General features: G+C 40.4%; 1 non-coding gene across 1 annotated transcript; it reads left to right on the top strand.

Moving 5' to 3' along the window:
* Window positions 1-23,904: 23,904 nt before the first annotated feature.
* LOC118482398 lies at window positions 23,905-24,011 on the top strand. Its single transcript, XR_004868438.1, has one exon. It is a non-coding gene; the product is annotated as a small nucleolar RNA R71 (small nucleolar RNA).
* Window positions 24,012-24,856: the final 845 nt, after the last annotated feature.

Consider the following 24,856-nt stretch of genomic DNA (forward strand, 5'->3'; position numbering starts at 1 on the left):
CAGGACCTGAACTCATTCTAGAGACTACAGATAAGGTCAAGAAGATTCGTGATAACCTACAGACAGCTAGAAGCCGTCAGAAGTGTTACGCGGATCGACGACGCAAGCCCTTAGAATTCCAAGTTGGCGATCACGTCCTACTCAAGGTATTCCCTTGGAAAGGTGTGATTAGATTTGGGAAGAAAGGAAAACTTGAACCTCGCTATGTTGGACCATTCAAGATCGTTGAAAGAGTCAGGAAAGTAGCCTACAAACTTGAGCTACCTCCTGAACTTGGAAATGTTCATCCAACATTCCACGTGTCCAATCTCAGAAAGTGTTTAGCTGATGAGAACCTCCATATACCGCTTGATGAAATTCGTGTTGATAACACGATGCATTTTGTTGAGAAGCCTGTGGAGATAGTGGACCGTTCATTTAAGCAGTTGAAGGGCAAGCGGATTAAATTGGTGAAAGTTCGCTAGGAATCTAAATGTGGCCCAGAGTTTACTTGGGAACGTGAAGATCAGATGCAAGCGAAATATCCGCATCTATTCTCACAAGTTTCCTCTAAATAAATTTCGGGACGAAATTTCCTGAAGTAGGGGAGACTGTGACATATGTGCTTGTGATATCATTTTACAAACTCTGAACAATACAATACTAATAAAACAGTGTGTTTTGATCCCAATGTTTTTCATTTATGTTTCGTTTTGTGCCCATGTTGATTTTTGATCGATTTTGAACTCTATATCGCTTTCTAGAGAGTTATACCCAAACTAGTGCGAAAGCACGATCAGTTTAACGCGACAAACACTCCGGAACATCATCATAAACTTAACATACCTTAAATAACCTTTACATAACTTAGAAATAAGTTTTAAAGGCTTTGGTATGGCAAAAACAAGTTTATTCGCTCTCAGGGACAAATTGCGTCAACTTGCAAAAGTCTGCCGTTTCATAAGACAATGAATAGTCTGGGACTTGATCATAAGTTAAACATACCATATATAACCTAATCATAGCTTAGAAATAAGCTTTGATAGGTTCGGTGTGCGAAAACATGCTTACATGATCTTACAGGGACTAAAAGTGTCAAAAACGGTGTAAGTTTGCATTTTCGCGCATATCTTACGTTCTGGCCACATCTGGACATCCAAAATTTTTGTACACACTAAAATATTTTTATTTTAGTGATCGGCATGCAAAAATTCCATTCGTCGCTAAATTTGATTCGTTTTTATGTCCGTTTGAGTTTCGTCGTAATTTAACGAACAACGCGACCGTACGCCCAAACGAGCCGACATCCGAGAATGTTCCAAGCATATTTTGAGTCCTCTAAACTTTATTGACCTTGTAGAGCCTTGAAAATGGCTTAACGGGGGTCAAAAAGGCCTGAAATGGACTCGAATGCATGCAGGGACCAAAGCTGCCAAATTTGAAACTTTGCTGATCTGGGGGGACTCAGGAGGGGCGTGTAAGCCCTTCCCCATTTCTTATGCGGGCCGCCTCAGGTGCCCAGTGACCAGAAAGTTGGTTTTTGCAAACTGTTTGCAAATTCAGGGGCTGTTTTGGTAAATTCTTGGTGTGTTAAGCAATTTTAAGTGGTCACCAAGGCTTTGTACCTGCTTGTGACAATTGGAGGGTCAAGATTTCTTGCTTAATGGCTAAACAAAACACTTGTGATGATCCTATTAACTCACCACAACTATAAATAGCCCACTCCTCTCTTTGATTCATTGCTCATTCCTTCTTTCTCTCCTTCACATCTGCTTTGGGAGCATTCTCAAGTGATTTGGGACTTGTCTTCTTTGTAGAAAAGATAGCAAGGACTATTGTGAGCCTTCTTTCATTTCTTTTTATTGCTTTTTCCTTATGTAGTGCAGAAAGTCAAACGTTTGGCCAACAGTTTGACTTTCGGTTTTGACCATCAATTGGTCAAGTCAAAGTTCAATTGAACTTTGAAACGTGATTGTAATCACGATAGTTATAATCCTTCGTGATTATAACCGCTGATTACCACGTTAGCTAGATTTAGTGTCGAGTCAAAGTTTCGGTCAAAATGCGTTTTAGCACGCATTTTGCAACGGAACTACTTTAGGGTATCAAAACACTTTGTTTTGATACCAAATCAGTAGGTTAGACATGTTTTGACATGTTTAACTCGACACTATTAGTTTGTGCTTGTTTAGGGTCATAAGGTAAGCGGTCTAAACAACCGCTTATACTTCCGAACCCGACCCGTTTGGTCGATCTTTAGGATCTAACCAAGCTTAGTTAGTGATCATAGTTACATGAACATTTCTACTAGGCATGATTACTTAGCATCCCTAGTACATGGTTTTCACATGCTACATTGGTTATGACATTTGGTATGTTCAATCGGGACAATAATACATTCATTAACATTGATCACGCCGCTCGGACTTATGTAATGGTACCATAGGAATTGACAACTCCCGTTTCCGACTTCCTAGGTTTGTTTGGAAGTTGGGAATGACAGAATCCGACTACATAACTTTAGATGAACCTTTAATTCGTTTAAGGGTTTGTCGCCACAGTCGCAAGGCTTGAATGTATGCGATTAACATTACTGCATAAATGTTTGTAATCATAAAGCATTGTTTTTCTGCAAAACATAACATTTGATTTAAACTTAGGTTTATTCAAAAACATTGTTTTGTACATTTTCTATGGGGTTGAGTAACTTCTAGTTATTCACCAAACATGACATTTGTTTTCACATTTGACATCATTACATAGTTAAGTAGATGATTTCCTACTTGCTATGCATTTCATTGGTTATACATGATACATATTACACATGACATTATACATGGTTTATACATGAACATTTTGACTTTGAACATGACATTTCAGTTAGTTATTGATAAGTGAGTTATATAACGGAGCTATGTGTTATATGATAAAAGCATGGTGGATACGCCGCTGGTACTTCCTATATATAAGTGCTTTTATTGTATTATACATTGTTGCGTCATATGAATCACTTGGGCAAGACATGAAACATTTTATACAAGAACAAGACATTGTTTTACAAAGTACACATTTTATCCAAATTCATTTTCACTTGGTTATTCATTTAACCATGCATTTTCCTTTCATTATCATTTGATTTCCATATCGATTTTCACATGGTTTTACAAAGGAAAACATTTTACAAGGCTCATGACTACATTTTATTAAACACTTCTTTCACATACAAGTCATGAATTTGCATAAACAAAACCTATGTATCTCACAGGCATTTTTATGCTGACGTACCTATTTTTACATGTGTTTTCAGGTGCTAATGCATGATCGTGTTTGTGCTTCACTTAGGCGGACTCGGCCTTAGTGACTTAAAAGACATTTATTATGATAGTTTAGTTTGAACTCAAAGACAATGTAACTTTAAATTTTAATAATACATAACTTTAATTGCCATGGTTGTTGAAACAATAATTCTGTCGCCACTCACCTCCCCGGCGTTTCCGCCGCGGTTTGTTGTTTTACCGCGGCCGGGGTGTGACATGCACACTCTGTTCATAAGATCCATGAAGACTGCCGGTGCGTTTGTTAACCCGAATGGCATGACTAGAAACTCGTAGTGGCCATAGCGAGTTCTGAATACTGTCTTAGAGACGTCTTCATCCCGGACTCTCAGCTGATGGTAACCTGACCTCAGATCAATCTTGGAGTAGTAGTTCGACCCTTGCAGCTGGTCGAATAAGTCATCAATACGCGGCAGAGGGTAGCGGTTCTTCACTGTCACCTTGTTCAGTTCGCGGTAATCTATGCACATCCTGAAAGTACCGTCCTTCTTTTTCACGAATAACACTGGAGCTCCCCAAGGCGAAGAATTAGGACGAATAAAACCCTTATCCAAGAGTTCTTGTAGTTGCTTTGACAGTTCTTCTAGCTCGGTTGGAGCTAATCGATACGGTGCGCGGGCTATTGGTGCTGCTCCAGGAGCTAGTTCAATCTGGAATTCGACCTGGCGATGAGGCGGTAGCCCAGGTAAATCTTCAGGAAACACTTGAGGAAAATCGCGTACAACTGGAATATCATCTATTCTTTTCTCTTTCATTGATGCACCAGTAACTAGTGCCAAAATGGCAGTGTGCCCCTTTCGTAAACATTTCTGAGCCTTCAGGAAGGAGATGATGCCAACCACAGCACCACTCTTGTCGCCTTGAACTTCGAGAGGTTCTTTACCAGGACGGGGAATACGAATGCTCTTCTCCTTACATAGGATCTCTTCTTGCTGTTTGGATAACCAATCCATACCGATGACGATGTCGAAACTACCCAAAACTATAGGAATGAGGTCGATAGAGAAAGTCTGAACAGCGAGGATAAGATTACAACCCTGAACTATGTGTGTGGCTTCTAGACTTTTACCGTTAGCTAATTCTACAACATGCTTGGTGTGTAAGGGAGTTGGTGCACGTTTTAACATTTGGCTAACTTTTAGAGACATATAACTTGTATCCGCACCCGAATCAAACAATACAGTAACATAAAAGTCGTCGAGAAGAAACTTACCCATAACTACGTTGGGGTCTTTCCTGGCATCACCCTGCCCCAGCACAAATGCACGTCCCCTTGCTTCGTTGCCGTTGTTGTTCCCACCGTTGTTGTTTCCGTTGCCTTGGTTATTGTTGTTGTTGTCGTTGTTCTGGTTTCGGTTTAACTGAGGGCAGTGTCTTTTGAAGTGACCTTCAGCGCCACAATGAAAACATCCCTTGTTGCCCTGTTGCTGATTCTATGGTGTTTGCTGCTGTTGCTGATTCTGATTTGCAGGCCGCGGGCTCCTACAATCCTTGGCCTCATGACCCAACTTGAGACACCTCTGGCAATGACCCTTGTTGCACTGGCCACTGTGGTGTCTGTTACAATTGTTACACCTTGGGAGGTTCCCTCGATATCCACCCTGCCTGTGACTGCCCGAAGATTGCTGACTAGGACTCTGATAGTTGTCAGTCTTTCGCTGTTGCACCTGAGACTGAACTGAAGCTGATCCCTTGCTGGAATCCCCCTCCCATTTTCTCTTGTTGTCGCTGGGAGTAGCAGGAGTAGCAGAAGTGGTAACGGTAGTAGCAGCGCTGATGCGCTTAGGCAGCCTGTCTTGTTCCACTGCCTGATCCACGAGGCGATGAGCAAGGCGCTGAATATCCTGGATGTTAGCAAGGTTGGCCGATATCACGTGGCTTTGAATTTCTGGCGCCAACCCCTTGAGATACAACTCAATGCGTCTGATAGGAGGGTCCACCATAGTTGGACACAGAACGGCCATCTCGTTTGACCTTTTAGTATATAACTCAATTTCCGACCCAGTCATCTTCAAATGAAAGAACTCCACTTCTAACTTGTGGATGTCGTCGCGTGTGCAGTATTCCCGTTTAATCAGCTCCTTGAAATCATTCCAAGGAGTGGCGTTAGCAGCTGCCAATCCTAAAAGTTGGACTTGCGCATTCCACCAAGTCAGCGCGATTCCTTCCAGTGTGCCAGTGGCGTACTTCACCCTGCGAGCCTCAGGGCATTCACACATTTCAAACACAGACTCGAGCTTTTTGAACCAATGGAGGAGTCCCACTGCTCCTTCCGTGCCACTGAATGTGCTTGGACGACAGTCCATGAAATTCTTGAAAGTGCAAACAGGTGGCTGAGCGTGTTGACCTGTTGTGTATATAAGATCAGGACAAGGTTAAACACATGAGTTGGTTTAGGAATGTAGGATCTAAAGATCCTAGTGTGAGTTACGACTGCATGGTATACCTCCTGCTTATGCCGCTGCAAGTGCCGCAGCAACTTGTTCGTTGATGAGAGCCGTCAACTGGGCTTGTGTCAAGTTAATGCATCCAACCATGATCTTCATAGCAAGGGTAACATACATGAGAGAGTGTTCGCAAATAGTGCGATGACAGAAGAGAGTAAGCACACAAGTGTTCTCAAGCAATAACGAATAGTAAGCAATGTAATCTAAGCATACCACGAGCAAAGTTCTATGCAATTCTAGCATGTAGGCAATAAACATAAACCATATTACCTAGAATGTTGAGTCTTGCACGTGGAGCGAGGCGTCGTTGTGGATCGTTGAGCACTGTACTGGTTATAGTTTGGTTTTAATAAAAACGTTTTTCCCTTATTAAAACCGAGTTCTCTATAACCAATGGCTCTGATACCAATCTGTCACACCCCCAAAAATCCACTTGCGGAGTATCACCGCTTGGGAGCGCGACTGACCAGGATCAAGCCACCAATCGTATAGAACAACGTAAATAGTAAAAGTAAATGTCATTTAACCAAACCAATCCATATGAAAGGTGTTCAAAACATAAGTATAAATTCAACGTTTAGCGAAAGCATATGAGTAAGAGCCCAACGTAAATAAAGTATGTAATGTCATAATGTTTAATCAAAGCATTCACGATCCTTGTTCCACAACGACCGCGCCTCCCAGTGCAAGCTCCATGTATACCTATCGACCTGCAAGGCATGTAACAGAGAGTCAGCAACCAGTTGAGTGAATTCACAGAAAGTAAGTTCGTTCCGTATCGTGTGGCTCTACTAGGCCGATAGTATGTTCTAGTAGTGGGGGCTTCCCATAGTTGCATATACACTAGAGTATTTATAACCATAAGTGTTCTTCTTAACCTGAGAACAGTAGTACGTACAAGGTTTACGTAGGTTTTACGTAAGTGTCCTTCACAAACCGAGGACAGTGGTACGCGGGGGTTTACGTAGGTTTTACGTAAGTGCCTGACACAACCCGAGGCAGTAGTGAGTATAAGTTTACGTAGGTTTTACGTAAGTGTCCTTCGCATCCGAGGACAGTGATGAGTACAAGTATACGTAGGTTTTACGTATGTATACTTCGCATCCGAGGACGATGGTAGATAGTCTAGTAACAGTGTAAGTACACGTATCTATTCAATCTCATTCCTTCAATCCCATTCACAAACCCCGGGAATCCCATGCCTTGGTAAGAGTGTGAACTCACCTTGGTTTGCTCAGTTTGTTATTGCTTCTAGTGTTAATAAATGGTTAGGTCCGTTACACACGACCTAAGGTACATTGCACATAAACTCAACATAAGTGTTTACGTTCAATTAGGGTTTACAATTCCTTGATGTCCAAACAACTGTGTTCCGTGTGATAATCGTGTACAAAATAACATGACATGGATTGTTCATACGTACAGTATTGTACAGTCATATACAGTAGCATACAGTATCATATCATACAGTACATGCAAGGTGTTCTTCGTACAGGGTTTTGAACTTAGCATCATAAGTAAACTCAGACCTTTCAAGCATTAACAGAACTCGGATCATGTATCATTACTAAAATTCGGATCATGTACTCAATCTAAAACTCTGACAATTCATCAACAAAAGTCGGATCATTCATCAACACTTAAAAGTCGGACTATTCATTATATCACAAAGTCGGACCATATGTTATGTCACAAAATTCGGACCATAGGTAACATAAAACTCGGACCACATATGGAATATCAAAACTCGGACCCCTTATGGAATATCAAAACTCGGACCCCTTATGGAATATCAAAACTCGGACTACAATCAATCTACAAAATTCGGACCAACATTACCCATCAAAACTCAGACTATGAATCTCATCTAAAAATTCGGACCTTGTGACATATATATAAAGTTCGGACCTTTTGTTTTATATAAATTTCGGACCCTTTTGTTTCCATTAAGAATTCGGACCTTTTGTTAAATACAAAATTCGGACTCCATACCCTTTAAAATTCGGACCATAGGCATGCTTGTTAAAGTTCGGACCATGTATACTTGCAAAACTCAGACTATGTTTCATTCGCAAAACTCAAACACTTAACTCCGAGTTACAACATACGTGATTTCCAAAACCAGTTTACATAATCAATGGAACAGTTACATTTACGACGAAAAACCCTAATCCCAGAACATTGCCAGTGTTGTAATCAAATCAACAATCAACCAATTCTAACATCTCAGGCATCTTAATATCAGGCAAATGATTACACAGCTATCCACAAAACTATTACAAAAACAGTCAGGTTTTTCAATATACACAGAGCCATTATATGTAGAACTAGGGTTTTGCATGAATCACATAATCGAGGATTGACAACAAATAATCATTAAACGTTTACCTTAGATTGATTCTAGATGAAGAGAGATCAAAAGTGACGAAGAGCTTGTGCCACCAAGAATGATGAAGAAGATGATTGTAGGAGAGGATTGTAGAAGAATCTTGATGGTACGTATGATGATTCTGTAGTAGCTTCGGCCTCAGTAGTAGTTGCATTGTTCTGAAATAACTGGGGATATTTGAGTTCCATTTGGTCTTCTCGTTCCCAGGTATACTCTGGGCCACGACGGGAGTTCCAACGAACTCGTACAAGAGGTATTCTGGTGTTCTTGAGGAACTTGACATCCCGGTCCGTGATTTCAACAGGTTCCTCGACGAAATGCAACTGTTCGTCGATAGTGAGTTCCTTCAAAGGAACTATGAGGGTCTCATGAACAGCTGGTAGATTCAGTTTGTAGGCCACCTTGCCTATTCTTTCAATGATCTCGAACGGTCCAACGTACCGTGGATTAAGCTTGCCCCGTTTACCAAAACGAACCACAACATTCCAGGGTGAGACTTTGAGTAGCACTCGATCCCCAACTTGGGACTCGAGCGGTTTCCTGCGCTTATCAGCGTAACTTTTCTGACGGTCGCGAGCTGCCGCCATGCGTTGTCGTATCTGTGCAATCCGTTCAGTAGCATCAACTACCATTTCTGGACCTGTGATCTGACTATCCCCCACCTCTGCCCAACAGAGAGGTGACCGGCATTTACGTCCGTACAATGCCTCGAATGGAGCGGCCTGAATGCTGGTGTGGTAACTGTTATTGTACGAAAACTCCACTAACGGAAGATGTTTTTCCCAGTTGTTGCCGAAATCAATAACACATGCCCGAAGCATGTCTTCTAGGGTTTGAATCGTGCGCTCAGACTGCCCATCCGTCTGAGGGTGATATGTTGTGCTCATGTCTAGCCGTGAGCCAAAGGATTTGTGCATTGCTTGCCATAGTTCTGAAGTGAATCGTGCATCCCGATCCAAAATAATAGAGGTTGGCATTCCGTGCCTCGAAACAACTTCTTTCAAGTAGACATCTGATAAGGTAGAGAACTTATCCGTTTCTTTGATAGCCAAGAAATGAGCAGACTTTGTGAGTCGATCTACAATCACCCAAATAGTATCATTCACACGCTGGGATCTAGGCAGGCCAGTAACAAAATCCATGGAAATTTCTTCCCATTTCCACTGTGGTATCTTGGGTTGCTGAAGTAGGCCTGAGGGTTTCTGGTACTCCGTCTTGACCCTCGCATAGGTGAAACACTTGCCGACGTAAGTTGCTATGTGGGCCTTCATGCTAGGCCACCAGTACGTAGTTCTAAGATCATGGTACATTTTGTCCGAACCTGGATGTACCGAGTAGCGAGACTTGTGAGCTTCATCCATTACCAGCTCGCGTAAGTTGCCATAATGTGGAACCCAAATGCGTCCTGTTACATAGTAGGCGCCGTCTTCCCTTTGTTCTAATCGTTGCCTTGAGCCTCGTAAGGGTTCAGCCCTTAGGTTTTCTGGTTTTAATGCTTCCACCTGAGCATCTCGTATCTGTGCAGGAAGACCAGACTGAATAGTAAGCTGTAGTGCTCGCACGCGTCTAGGTAGAGTGTCCTTTCGACTGAGAGCGTCAGCCACAACGTTGGCTTTGCCTGGATGGTACTTGATGGCGCATTCGTAATCGTTCAGTAGTTCAACCCATCGACGTTGACGCATGTCAGTTCAAACTTGTCAACAAACGTGTCAGGTAAGAAGATTGATGGAAATGCTGATTGCAAAAATTGCATCAAAGAATGCAAATTTTGTAACACAGTCACGTATCTCAACGGTAAGAAAGTTGAAGATCTGACAGCAAAAGTCAGAAGCGTTGAGAATCAAATTCTTGATCGTGACAAAAGAGTTAAAGCTTCAACTGAACGGATAAAAGAATTAACTAACCAAATTGAAAATGATAAAATTGATCATGAAAGAGTTAAAAATGAAAATGAAAAGTTAATTCTTGAAAACCGTCAGATTTCTGAGAAGTTTGAAAAACTCAAAAGCACAATGAAAGATAATGATGATCGAAATGGTAAAACATACAAAGAAAACGTTCATCTAAAAGCAGTGCTAAGAGTAAAAGAAGAATCAATCAACCAACAACTGGATGAAATCGCTAAATTGAAACTTAAATTTCAAGAGTCTGAAATCGAAAACGAGCAAATCCAGTTGAAGCTTAACAGTTACAGCTCCGCAAGCTTTGTTTTGCAACACATTGTTCCCAGACCCATCGGGAAAAACAAAGCTGGCGAAGATGTTTATTCTGATGGAACCGGGGTGGGTTTTCATAGAGTTCCACCGCCGATTTTGGATAATTACACGAAAAAGCAATCTGGGTTGGTTGAAATTGGAGAAGAAAGTGAAGTGAAACTTCCGGAAAGCATTGATGTCACGTTCACATCTTCCAATGACAATAGTGTCCAAAATGATATTGTAAAAGGTGTTTTTGAAAATGTGCTAAAAACAGATAGTGACACTACTGAGGAAGATGGATGTTTCTTGGACAAATACATTCCGAAACAAAAGTCCAAGAACGACTTAAATGAAGAATCAAATCTTGTCATGTACAAGATGTTGGGTTCAGATAAGTTGTTTTCAGATTCTGAGTTTCTAATTGAGAATGTAAACATGAACAAATTGACAAATGTTTTCAAGTTGGTCGAAGTTGAGTTGTCAGCAGTGAACAACTAAGTCAAACAAAGAGAAAAATGAGTTTTGAGAAAGAAAAAGCTTACAACAAGAAATCTGTTAATCCATCACGTTTTGATAATAATAACAAGAATCGAAACAATTGGTCGGGTGGCTATCAAGGGTGTAAGCCTTATCAGAAAAGAAATGTTCCAAACAAGAGGTTTGTTGAGAAGAAAAAGTTTGTAAACAGTTCGAGTTCACTTGCTGATGAAGAGAAAGAGATTTTTTCAAAATCAAATGAAGAATTTTTTGAGAAGAGAGCTTCACAGGCTCAGTCTGAAGGCACAAGTCGAGTGGCTGATACTCGAACATGCTTCAGATGTAATCAAGTTGGTCACATTGCACGAAAGTGTACCAATGTGAAGCCTAAGACTGAAACTGTGAAGACTCAACAGAAGAAAGTTGAGGTGAAGGGTAAAGCACCAATCGTTGTTGAGAAAAAGAATGTGAAAAATGACAACATCAAAGTGAAAAATGAACCTGTAAAGAAGTTCGTAACTAAAAACGACAAGTTTTATAAACGGGTTGCATTATCTCAACAAGTTTGGAAACCAAAAACAGAGACGAAAACTTCAACTTCTGAGGTGAAAAAGGCTGAAGATTCAATTCCGATTGATTATGATGCAAATTTTCCACTTCTTAAGGCTGAAAACTTTAAAATTCAAGTTGCGAGAGTTAAAACTGTCAAGGTTACACCTAAGGCTGATGAGGCCTGGGTGGACACCATGTTTGACTAAGCAGTTTGATTTGCCGGAGCTTCCTGGATCATGAAGCATGAATCGGCATCTTTATTGAAGTTGGTTAAGTCAAAGTTTGTTATGTGCAGGATCTTCCAAAACTTGTATCCAGATGGATCATGGATAGTGGAGATTTAAGACATATGACAGGGAAGACTGTGTTGCTGTATGATGTAAGAAACATAAATGGAGCATACGTAGGATTTGCGGGTAATCAAGGAGGAAGGATTATTGGTGAAGGAACGTTATCCAACGGGATTGTGACATTTGAGAGAGTTAACTACATTGCTGAGCTGGAGAACAATCTACTGAGTATCTCGCAGATCTGTGATAGGATGTATATCACTCACTTCACTGATAAAGAATGTTTGATCTTGAAACCAGGATTTGTTATCCCTGAGGAATGGATTATCATGCGGGCACCGAGAGTTAATGATCTGTACGTGTTGGATAGCGTAGCTACTACAACCACGAGTCAAGCTCATTGTTTTGTGTCCAGAGCAACTGAAAAAGAATCGAGATTGTGGCACCGGAAGATGGGGCATATACATCATAGAAAAATGAATCATTTTGCATAACGATTTGGTTACAGGAGTTCATGTCAAAGGTTTTCATCTGGAAGGGGAGTGCATTAGTTGTGTTAAAGGCAAGCAGAAGAAAACGTCACACCCTACAAAGCAAGTCAATTCAGTCTCAAGACCCCTGGAGAGACTTCACATGGATTTGTTTGGTCCGGTGAATGTCAAGAGCATTACGGGAGATAAATATTGTCTTGTGGTTACTGATGATTATTCCAGATTTTTGTGGGTTTCTTTCTTGAAAACGAAAGATGAAACGTTTGACAGTTTGATGGCGTTGTTCAGGAGAATTGAGAATCTGTACCAAAGGCGTATCAAAAGAATTCGAAGTGATAATGGTACTGAATTCAAGAACAGCAAGATGGAAGAATTTTGTGATGAAAGAGGTATATTGCATGAGTTTAGTGCTCCGTACACTCCGCAGCAGAATGGAGTCGCAGAACGCAAGAACCGGACACTAATCGTGACGGCTAGAACGATGCTCGCAGATTCAAAATTACCGATTAATTTTTGGGCTGAAGCTGTTTCCGCAGCATGCTATACGCTCAACAGGGTTCTCACTGTCAAAAAGTTCAACAAAACATGCTTTGAGCTGATCAATAATCGCAAACCGAATTTGAAGTATCTAGAACCGTTCAGGTCACCCTGTACAGTTATAGAGCCTTCTGGAAAGTTTGGTCCGAAGTGCATTGAGGGTATATTTGTTGGATATTCAAGTCCTACGCGACGTGTCTTCGTTCCTAGTGAGAAGCGGATTACTGAAGCTGCAAATGTTGAATGTCAAGGTTATACTATGCCGCCACAAAGTCCAGGAGATTCATGGCGATATCATTACGACAAGTTGTGGGAATCTTTTGACATGATGGAAGCAGAAGAAGAAGAAGAAGAAGAAGAAGAAGAAGAAGAAGAAGAAGAAGATTTCTTTGATGAATTGGATATTTTGCGTGAGTACGAGTCACATCAAAGGTTCCCAGCTGAGTATTCAAGACGACCAATGGAAACTTCAAATGACGATGAAGCAGGTCTGAGTAATGCTGGCGAACACAATGATGTCCAACAGAATGAAGTTGCTCATGATAATAAGTCGATTAAGAACGATAATCAAGAATCTGAGAACATGCCGATCTTTGATCATGGAGATTCAGATTCTGAGGGGGAGCAGATTCAGGATTCAAGTCAAATAAACCAAGTTGGTGAACAAAGTGCAAATCAAAATGTTACTAATCTGGAAGGTGATATGGATGTTCCAAGCGAAGTGATGCCGCGAACTCTTTCATATTATCCAGAGGAGTTGATCATAGGAGACTTGCAAGCAGGCATTCGCACGAGACGTCAAATAGACCAGGGCTTAACATGTTTTTATTCTACAGTAGCACCTTTACAAACTGAATTTTCATTAAGTTGTTTTATCTTGCCGATCGAACCGAGAACGTATAAAGAGGCGCTTACTGAAGACTCTTGGGTCAATGCGATGCAAGAAGAGTTGAGTCAGTTTGAAAAGTTGGGAGAGTGGAAGCTAGTGGATTTACCGGATAGTCAAAGGAAAATCAATACGAAATGGGTATTTAAGTGTAAGAGAGACGACAGAGGAGTTGTAGTAAGGAACAAAGCTCGACTCGTTGTTCAGGGCTTTAGTCAACAGGAGGGGATTGATTTTACAGAAGTCTATGCTCCTGTGGCACGACTAGAGGCAATCAGAATTTTCCTTGCATTTGCGTCTTGGAAGAACTTCAAAGTATATCAGTTGGATGTAAAATTGGCGTTTCTTTATGGGAAGGTCAAAGAGGAGGTTTATGTCGGTCAGCCGCTGGGCTTTACTGATCCAATCCACAAAAACAAGGTCTACCTATTGGACAAAGCGCTGTATGGTTTACACCAGGCCCCGAGAGCTTGGTACGAGACTTTGTCTCAACACCTACTAGCCAACAAGTTCATACATGGAAAAGTGGATGCCACTCTCTTCACTAAAGAGGTCGACGGACATCTTCTGATAGTTCAGATTTATGTGGACGATATAATCTTTGGGTCGACAATGAGAAATTATGCAAAGATTTCGAACAGGTGATGAAGCAAAAATTCGAAATGTCATCAATAGGGGAGATGAAATTCTTTCTGGGACTACAAGTTGAACAACTACCTGAGGGAATTTTCATTCACCAGACGAAGTACGTGCATGATATTCTAGAGAAATTTGGAATGTCAAGTTCTACTCCAGCTGCTACCCCACTTGCAACAAATCATGGGATTCATCCAGATCTCACCGGAGACAGGGCTGATGAAACGTTCTAGCTTTCCATGATAGGTTCTTTGATGTATCTAACTACTTCACATCCTGATATCATGTACCCAACGTGCCTCGCAGCAAGATATCAATCTAACCCGAGAGCTTCGCACATGATTATTGTGAAGAGGATATTACGCTACCTGAAGGGAACTCCTACATTGGGGTTGTGGTATCCTAGAAAAGGTGACTTTACGCTAGAAGGGTATTCCGATTCGGATTTCGGATGCTGCAAAGTCAATAGCAAATCAACAACTGCAGGATGCCAGTTCTTTGGACCTATATTGGTTACCTGGCAGTGTAAGAAACAAACGTCTGTGGCGCTACGGTTTGCAGTTGCTGAGTACCTAGCGGAGTACGTTTCTGCTAGCAGTTGCTGCTCTCAGATCCTGTGGATACAACAACAGATGCGCGACTACGGTTTGCAGTTTCTTAACACACCTCTTTTTGTTGATAATGAGGCTGCAATAAATATATCAAAGAATCCAGTACATCACGCTAAAACTAAACATATAGAGATTCATCATCACTTTATTCGCGATTGTTTCGAGAAAAAGTTGATACGAATTGAGAAAATCCACACTGACGAACAGAAAGCTGATTTACATACCAAAGCTTTTGATAAAAATCGGTTTAAATATCTGTTAAAACTGAACAGTATGAAGCTTCTTTCAGTGTCGGATGGCATAATTGGTGTTGATGAGAGTACTGTTGCGGATGGAGATGAGAAACAATCTGCAATGGTTTGTCGATTTTTTACTTATTTTGGTATTTAGGGGGAGTAGTTGTATATAGTTTATTTTCAGAAAATAAAAAAACAGTAAAAAATGCAAAAAATACAAAAAATACAAAAACATGATAAAATTGAAAAAGAGCTTGTGTATAAAGGGAAAATGATAGTACATCGGCTAGACAATTACAGTATGCTAAAGAATTGTAAAGTTTAAATGGGTTAAACAATCTCACTAATGATGTGTCGATAGGTTTTCGCACATTTAGTAGATTTATTCGGGATATAAACCTAAAATTTCAAACTTTTGAAATTCGTGGGGAACACTACTTGGATATATAGGTAACCCCTGAAATCTCGTTTGAAAGGTCCCATATTCTAAGATACTAGGTCTTTATACTAAGTGATATCTGGGGTATTATTCCGGGACTTCTGCTGAATGGAAGTTCTGACCTAGTCCCCGAATAATACTTTCCGCAAAATGCTTGAAACATAGCATCACCCTCAGCAAGCTGATGAAACAATAAAATTGATAGTCGCTGCTGTTGTAACTAAAAGATCCTCTAAAGGGGACACACCAGAAAGAAAGTCGAAGCCGTCATCTCTCTGCGTATACAGAAGTATCGACCTGAGCTCTCACAGCCCTTGCACTAAACCCCTAACAGATATCATTTGTGGTATACTCACCTGTAAGACTGAATATCTGGGATTCTGGATACGGGAGTATATTCAAGAGGTGGGGCACATGAATGAGCTAAGTTCATAAGACATCTAAATCGTATCCTGAATAGATTGAAATCTGTGTGAGAATTGAAGATGGATCAGTATATCGACAATCGAAGTGAATTGTTTAAGTCTGAGTATGAAATGAAGCTTAACGGTACTAGTAATTTGTCTAAAAGCTGATATGATTCCCTGACACGCTCACCAAAAATAAGTTTGTAAATAGTTTACTTTCTGCAATTTAAGTTTCTGTATTTCGTTTCTTAGTTTAGAACACATTATTAAAATCCAAAAAAAATCTGCTTTATTTTTGACAAACCAAAGTGGGGAGTTAATCATTGGATTCTTGAAGATTGAAGCAGATGCAGGAAAAGTTCTGAGCTGAAGAATGAAGAGAGCTTACTTTGTCAGAGTTTGAGATGTTTTCAAAGTTAAAAAAAGTTCATTAATTTGATGCTTGTTACCTGTTTCAGAAAATGTTTGAAAATGTTTTTACAAAATCAGTCTGAATTGTCAAAAGATCAACCAAGGTCATTAAATTGGACTTGGTAGATTAATTGAGTAATCAAGGTCATTAACTTGGACCTGACTACTTGAGTGGATATCTAGTACTGATAGATTGTGTGATTTTGTGAAAAAGATAAGTTTGTAATGATTGATGTTTGAGACACAGGTTTTGGACTTCATTATTCCCAACGGAAGCTAATTGTCAAAGCTTGAACCAGATCAATACCTCAGATTCTAGCATATTGAGCGGGGGAGTCTGGATCAACAAGTCAAAAGGGAGTCTGAAGATGAAGCCAGGACAAGATTGTGAACCTGTGAAGATAGAATGATTATGATGTGAAGACAGAGAGTTGGAGAAAAGACCAAGACTGAAGACTCGGAGCTAAAGACTTCGTCAACATCCAAGGGGGAGTCTGTTGATGCATGAAATGTCTGTTGACTACGTTTGCATTGAGTCTTAGGTCAATATAAGTTAGATTTGAGCTTGGAAATCAAGATTAGGTTAAATATATAGGTTTCGCTCATATGTACATTTAGTATGAGGGTTTTGCTTATAGGGTCTTTAGGGTTTCGCTCATGTGGTTTTCAGGTAGGTTTCGCTTATACATACACATGGGGTTTCGCTCATAAGGCATGTCTTATGAGCGAACCAGCTGAAGTATAAATACCTGATGTGTGTATTGATGAGTGTACGTTGGAGCGGAACCTGTTCATGCTTGTGGTAACGAAACTCTTTCAAATTGTAATCAGAAAGCATTAATAGAGAAGGAATTAAAGAGGAAAAGCTGTGTAACTTCGTGTACATTGATTCCGCCTTTATACGCGAAGATGAACAACCTTGACTGACATTTCAGGGTCACAAACCGGTCCAACACCTTTAGTCAAACTGAAAAAGGTGTTGGGGGACCAGGGGAGGCGTATGGATCAATGAGCACCGTATAGGGAGTTGTTTTTTTTTCTTTTTTAATCTATGAAACTTATCATTTATGTATAAGAGAATTAATAACCAGGATTATGAACGGGTTAAACACTTTTCCAAGTGGAAGGGACAGGTGCACATAACTGAGAGGTCTCGAGTTCGATCTGCGTAGATACCGGTTTGGGGCCGGTTTTTGGCATTTTTCTAGTTTATTTATTTATTTATTTATATTAATATTAATTCCTTTTCTTTAAAAAAAGAAAAAAACAGATTTCACTTTTATTTTAATTCAACAGTTTCAATTCCTTTTTAAAACAATAGTTTTCTTTTATAAAGCACTTTAATTAACATTTTTATAAAAAAAAAATTGTTGCGTACACTATATTTGACGGATGTTACACCTATGACAAGTTAATAAATTCTTTTCGTTGAGTTCTATTACTACCCAGTAACGCACGCAGTTTGATGTTATCATGTTTAATACGAGACATGTACATTATCTCACACCCCCAAAACAAGTAAAATAATATAAAAAGGGGAGTTATAAGATTCACTCACAATTTTGCTTATGAACATTTCGGGATGATAACGCACTAGGAAAAATAGGGAAAAATTCAGAATGGACGAAAGCGTGATAATTAAAATACCACCTAACAATCTCGTTATTATTTATAGGTTAAATAAAATCCTAATATTTATTGTTTACAATTTAATTATGTAAAAGAGAAAAATGAATTAAACATTAAAAGAGAAAAATTAATAAAACAATTTAAACAAAAAATTTAATTAAATAATTAAAAGAGAAAAATTAATTAAACATTAAAAGAGAAAAATTAATTAAACAGACTAAACAAGAAAAATTTAATTAAATAATTAAAACAGAAAAATTAATAATGAATTAAAAACTAAAACAAAATGAAACAGCAAAAACTGGGTCCGGCAAGACTCGAACGCGGGACCTCCAGGTCGTTTGCACACGTCCCTTCCGCTGGGCCATGTGTCTACCTCATTGATTTCTTGGCCAATAATTATACTTATATAGAAACTAGCGTCGTTCATTTAGAACTATTCCCCATTTTAATAATAGGTTGTGGTTCAGCTAAAACGACGTCAGCTAAAATGGCTAGCGTGACTGGGAGCTGAGCACAACGTAGTCCACTCCGATCACACATAATCCTAGATCAACGTCCTAGTGCATGAATCTGAAATACAAATGCAATTAAGCGTTTGAAGCTGAAATATGAACGAAGTGTACTTCTCCATAAGGATTACGCTACCACCACCGTCAAAACACCGACTTTCGATATCCTGTTAATAAAACATACAATTATAGCATTAGACTTGGCATTCGAAAATATATTGTAAAAAAAAACAAATCCAAACACCACCACCACAACCACCACCCACCACGGCACCACCATAGCCCACCACCACCCTTAACCACCTCATCCACCTCCACAGCCGACCCAGCACCATTGATGCGTGTTGGTGTGTATATAATTTTGATATATATTTAAGCCCTTTTTACACTTTTAGCCAAGTTTTAAATTTATAAAACACGATACTCACTAACACTAAACACACATATGGGCAAGTGCACCCATCGTGGACGTAGTATAGTGTTGGTAAGATACCGAGGTCGTCCAAGGACACAAGAGCTTTTAATACCGGTTTATCCTCAACGTCTAATCAAATCAAAAAGTTAGAAAAATATTTTAAACTAAGAAAAATAAAAACTAACTAAATGCTGAAAATAAAAATAAAATAAAAACAGATAGACAAGATGAATCACTTGGATCCGACACGTGTATTAGTATAACCTTTGATTATTTTTGCACTTTTGCACTTGTTTAAGAGATTATCTTAGTTATTGTAGTAGGCCCCTCTTTTGAAGGTGACGTTACCCTCAACCCAGTAGTTTGAGTCAGCAAGGATACAATCCTAAAGGGTCGGATTATTGAAAGATAATGAATTAAGTTGTTAATGCAAATTGTGGTAGGCCCCGCTTCTGGCGGTGACGTTACCCTCGGCTAAGTAGTCTGAGTCAGCAGGGATACAGTCCTAAATAACCGGGTTATAGTATTAATAGTAGTTAACTTATGAGGGTGTCAAAGAGTTTGGATCCCCGCCATCCAATACCTATGGGTATTGAAGGAGATCCTACTAAATTTGACCCAGGTCCCAAGCAGGACCTCTAAACGCTGAACAAGGGCAAGACCCTTACCAAACCGTTCCCTTAACCCCCGACCAGGTAGCCAACATACCTCCATATAGACCGTGGAGATATGAATGGTGAAAATCTTTTATTTTATATAGACAGTAAAATAACGCCAAGACACCACGGACAAACGATAAGGAAAGATCACCTTCAACATAAGTAACTAATTATTAAAGTCATTAATACAAAACCAAATAAAAAGTGCAAAAGATTAAAAATAAAAAGTATTATACTAAACACTTGTCTTCACCAAGTGATGTAAGAGACTTAGGCAAACATGGCCTTGATTGTCAAGAACTCTTACGATCAATCTTGGATCCCGAGACGACTCACACACTCTATGATGGACAATGGATGATGGTGGTGGATGATGGTATTATGGTGGTGGTGGGTGGTGGATGAAGTGTGAGAGAGGTGGTGTGCCAAGGGATGAGAGAGAATGAAGCCAAGCTCCTCTATTTATAGGCTGAACAGAAGGCTGGACACGGCCCCGTGTCCGCTGGACACGGCCCCGTGCCCGCCTGACACTCTCTCTCCTCATTAATTGTAATTGCGAATTACAATTAATGCGCCTGCTGTACTTTCACCACGCCCCCGTGCTCGCTGGACACGGCCCCGTGGTGGGCAATGGAAGCTTCTACTGGTTTGTCTTTTCTGCTGCTTCCTGGGTACGCCCCCGTGTTCGCTGGACACGGGGCGTGTTCAGACTCTGTTTCTTCCTTTTTGCTTTGGGAGGTGCCGTTGAGGGTCCGGGCAGTCTACTTTTGTTCCTTTTCTTGTATTTATGGTAGAATTAGTGGTCTTTTTGCTTCTTTTGTGATTTTGAGCTCATTTCATCCTGAAAATACAAAAGGAAGACAAAAACACTCTTTTTCCAACATTAGTACTTAAAAAGGGTTAGTTTTATGCCTTAATTGATGTGTTTTATATGTTGCATTTTACACACATCAAATACCCCCACACTTGAACTTTTGCTTGTCCTCAAGCAAAACTCTTTAAATGTGGCTTACACTCCCAAATGGAATAGGTAGAAGAGAAGTTTTTTTTAGCTTGTCCTAGAGTGTCGGGAATCCAAGGTTTTTATAGGCTTTATTTTTATTTATTTACAATCCTATTCGTTATGATTTATTTTGAACTTTTCATAAGATAAATTACTTATTTGGGCATAGCATGCCTTATTAAAATTCCATTTATATACAAGTTCACATACCTCACGGGAGATCACTCAACACTCGGCCGAAGGTGTATATTTTAGTGAATCACTCGAGAGCGGCACGGAACTTACGTCTTCCATAGGCTTGCCAAGCAATCAATCCTCCTCCTTTTTAACTTTTTTTACCTTTGTAAATATCAAGAGGACTTTTTGGGTGAAGGCTTGGGTTTAAAGGTGGGTGGTTGGTTAGTGGTTAGTAAAAAGGGCGAAAATCGTAACAAGCGTCGGTTTTCGTGAAGTACTTTATTTTTAGTGACTTTTTATTTTGAAGTATTTCTCCAAACAAGCTTTTATAGCTTTTGTTTGTTTTTGACTTCATCATCATTTTTTTTTTCGTCACATAAAAAAAATGAGTTTACGAAAAAGCGAACTTGTTACTAAAAAAAATAAATAAAAATGTTTTTTTTTGGTGGGTAAAAAGGGTTTTGGGGTAATGAAATGAAAGGTTTAGGCTCAAAGGGGCTATCTAGGGGGATTTTGGGTAGGTAAAAAAAATTGAAAAATAATGGTTTTGAAAGAAAAATGGTTAGTCCTAATGCCTCCATCATTTACTTACTTGGGCTTAAGTTGGTAAGGATCGGGAATGTATCGTCGTGGCAAGTTCTAGATTTGTAAGGACCGAGCGGCTATTCACACAAGAAACGAAAAATGAGCATTTAATCTAAATATGTGTATTTTTATGCTCAATAAAGGCTCAAAACTCACTTTTGTGGGAATGGGTTTTTAATGTGACCAAGCATATATAATCGAATTTTAAACTAGACTTGTTATGCCGTTTCATAATTTTCTTATGTTGGTTCCTTTTTTTATCACGACGCTATTGGTTGTAAACTTGTAAAAATATAACCTTTTTAGAACTTGTTATTCCCAACTTAAACTAAGACAAGTAAATAAATAAAAAAATGAAAAGTTTTTGAAAAAATTTGGGGTGTTTAGCGGTTCCAATAGAGTTTTGTGTAAGGCTTGTGTTTAGGATTTTGCAAAATTTCAAGGTTTTAGCATCCCCCCCACACTTAAATTACACATTTTCCTCAATGTGTCCAAAAATAATATTTTTGGTTGATTAGAATGTATAAAAGTATGTTAAAAAGCAAAGATTTTTGTTACTGGCATCCTGGACACGGCCCCGTGTTCACCGGGCACGGCCCCGTGGTCAAGTGCCAGTAACAAAAATTACAGAATTGAAACAGAAGCCTGGACACGGGGGCGTGTCCGCTGAACACGGCCCGTGTCCAGTTACCTGAACTGGGTGATTTTCTGCAGGGGCTCAGCACGGGGCCGTGTTGGTTGGGCACGGCCCGTGTTGAGCCTTCTGTGATGGAGATTTTTGTCGGGTTGCTCTGTTCTTCGTGCATGGTTCCATTTTTCTCGTTCCCTTTTTCATCCATTACCACCATGAGTGTGTTTTATTCTGCAAAAATTAAAAAGATTAAACTAAACTAAACTAAGGATAGATCCGCGGAATGCCTCCGTGGTGCGCCACGTTTATAAGGGTCCTTGGCTAGACCCGATTCCTGGTTATATATCTTCTGAGCGGAGTGCCTTGCTTCCCAAGTTACACCGTCGGAGAGCGGCATCCAAGCTTGAATCAATAACCTTCATGTAATTGACTGGGTCGTCGTCCTCTATTTTCTTCCCAACTCCGAACTTCACCTCATCGTCCCCATACTTCAAAGTCAGTGTCCCTTCATTCATGTCTACCACTGCTTGTGCTGTGGCAAGGAAGGGTCTCCCTAGGATAAGGGGGACCTCGGTGTCTTCCTCCATGTCGAGTATGACAAAGTCAACGGGATAAACGAATTTGCTTACCCTTACCAAGACATTCTCGATGACACCTTGTGGGAACTTGACTGATCGATCAGCGAGTTGTATGCTTATTTTTGTAGGGCTCGTGGTTCCCAAGCCAAGCCTTTTGAACATCGATGAGGGCATGAGGTTAATGCTAGCCCCCAAGTCGGCCAAGGCATTGCGAACGGGTGATTCCCCTATTGAACATGGAATCGTGAAACTTCCGGGATCGATTTTCTTTTGGGGTAGTTTATTGAGTACGAGGGCAGAGCATTCTTCGCCTAAATTAACTAATTGCAAATTTTCAATTTTCCTTTTATGTGTAAGGAAGTCCCTCATAAATTTAGAGTATTTGGGCATTTGGGTTAGGACTTCGATAAAAGGAATACTGACATGCAATTGTTTTAACAGACTTTCGAATTTTGCGAATTGCTCATTGGTCTTTTGACGAATTAACCTACCGGGGTACGGAACTCGAGGAGCCTTGGTAGGCTCTGGTGATGGGGGAGAGTTCTTTTCCTGCAGATGTGTTGGCATTGTTTCTTCCGTTGGTGGAGGTACTTCTGCAGGCCCTACGGTGCGGTTTCGTAGTGTGATGAGGTGAACTTGCGCTTTTGGGTTTGTTTCGGTATTGCTAGGTAATGCGCCTTGTGGTCTCTCGGAAAAATTTTGTGCTAGTTGATTTATTTGTTTTTCTATGTTTTGAATGCTAGCTTGTTGATTCCTAAAATTAGATTCTAATTGTAGAAATCTTTCCGAGTTTTTCTTTTCAGTGTCGGAGACGAGGCGAGATATAGTATCTTCGAGCCTTTCTCGTCCACCTTGTTGTTGAGTGAAATTTTGTGACTCATTTCTTGATTGCTGAAAGTTTGTTCGTTGGGTTTGTTGGTTACTACTATTGCCGGTTTCCCTCCAACCAAGGTTTGGGTGGTTTCGCCATCCTTGGTTGTAAGTTCCCGTTGGAGGACCCGACGGCCTAGGTCTATTATCAATGTAGTTTACCATTTCTTGTTGATCGTCCGTTTCTTTCATGCAACTCCAATTTTCATGTGACCCACCACACCCTTCACAAGCCATAACCGAGACTGTTTTTGTCATTTCTAATTTTTTTTATTTTTGAAGAAAGGGCCTCGATTTGGGCTTGTAAAGAGGTGCTTTCGTCGACCTTATGGGCGCCCGGGGCGATAGACTTATTTCCCCGGGGAGTGTGCCATTGAAAATTGGTTTGAGCAATTTCCTCAATCTGATTATATATTTCGTGTGGGCGTCGATTACCTAAAAGTCCCCCGGAGCTAGAATCAAGTGTCTGCCTAGTGTGTGGCAACAATCCATTGTAGAAAGTGGATACTTGTTGCCATATCGCGAGGCCATGATGGGGACACTTGCGTAATAGCTCCTTGAACCTTTCCCATGTTTCATATAAGGATTCCCCGTCCTCTTGTGAGTATGTGTTAATTTCAGCCATTAATTTAGCAGTTTTAGAAGGAGGGAAATACTTATATAGAAACTTTTGGGCTAGTTCATCCCAGGTGTTTACCGATCCAGCTGGGAGGGTGTTGAGCCAAGCTTTCGCTCGGTCTTTTAGTGAGAACGGAAACATACGGAGGCGTATGGCGTCGTTTGATGCTCCATTGATCCGAAAGGTATCACATATTTCTAAGAAATTAGTTATATGTAGATGAGGATCCTCGTCCGCAAGCCCGTGGAAGGTTGCGGAGTTTTGGAGCATTTGTATCAAATGCGGTCGAAGCTCGAAGTTATTGGCTTCGACATTCGGAGCATTGATAGCGGCGCCTAGATTACCTACGGTGGGCCGTAGATAATCCATAAGGGTACGTTGGTCCGCCATTGGGGGTGGATCACCCGAAACCTTCTCTTGGTTTTTGGCTTTTAACCTTTTTCTGAGAAAGCGTTCGGGTTCTTCTAGCGGTTCTTTTATGTCTTTATTGGAACTGGAGCTCATACACTACGTGAGGATGGTGTCGGGTTCCAAGTCCTGCAATAAAAACAAAAAAGAATGTCGGTCAGAAGGTTCACCACGGCCCCGTGTTGAGCGAACACGGCCCCGTGGTCGGAAATACAGTGATTGTTTTCCAGATCCCAGTTACTGGAAGTTGGACACGGCCCCGTGTTGCACCGGCACGGCCCCGTGGTCAGCCTTCTGTAACTTGAAAAACAAAAACTGCCAGTAACTTTGCTGAGCACGGCCCGTGTCCGACCAGGCACGGCCCCGTGCTGAGCTCTGCAGAAGCTAAAAATCTAAGAAAAAAAATCCTAAAAAATTAGAAAAATAAAAATATGATTAGGCCGTTGATT

The sequence above is a fragment of the Helianthus annuus genome, chromosome 9 (genome assembly GCF_002127325.2).
Source record: "Helianthus annuus cultivar XRQ/B chromosome 9, HanXRQr2.0-SUNRISE, whole genome shotgun sequence".
NCBI classification, from domain to species: Eukaryota; Viridiplantae; Streptophyta; class Magnoliopsida; order Asterales; family Asteraceae; genus Helianthus; species Helianthus annuus.